This window comes from Sinocyclocheilus rhinocerous, unplaced genomic scaffold, assembly GCF_001515625.1.
Source record: "Sinocyclocheilus rhinocerous isolate Xijiao unplaced genomic scaffold, SAMN03320098_v1.1 scaffold2330, whole genome shotgun sequence".
Classification (NCBI taxonomy): Eukaryota; Metazoa; Chordata; class Actinopteri; order Cypriniformes; family Cyprinidae; genus Sinocyclocheilus; species Sinocyclocheilus rhinocerous.
The window spans coordinates 223,593-223,868 of NW_015630979.1; the positions used below are offsets into that span (position 1 = coordinate 223,593).

Here is a 276-nt window from a genome sequence, read left to right on the forward strand (position 1 = left end):
TAGGTTTTGGGACTTTGATGAAAGGTTTTGATCCACTTCAAATGTTGACTAGTGTGTATATATATGTATATAATGTATATGTTTGTGTGTGTGTATATATATATATATATATATATGTGTGTGACCCTGGCCTGGACCGCAAAACCAGTCATAAGGGTCAATTTTTTTAAATTAAGAGTTATACACCATCTCAAAGCTGAATAAATAAGCTTTCTATTGATGTATAGTTTGTTATGATAGGACAATATTTGGCCGAGATACAACTATTTGAAAAAA

At 30.4% G+C, this 276-nt stretch overlaps 1 protein-coding gene across 8 annotated transcripts in view; it reads left to right on the top strand.

The window, feature by feature from the left end:
- LOC107740804 (bromodomain-containing protein 3-like) overlaps nucleotides 1-276 on the top strand; it is a 20,696-nt gene that overhangs the window by 7,056 nt on the left and 13,364 nt on the right. The gene's annotated exons all lie outside the window — the stretch shown is intronic.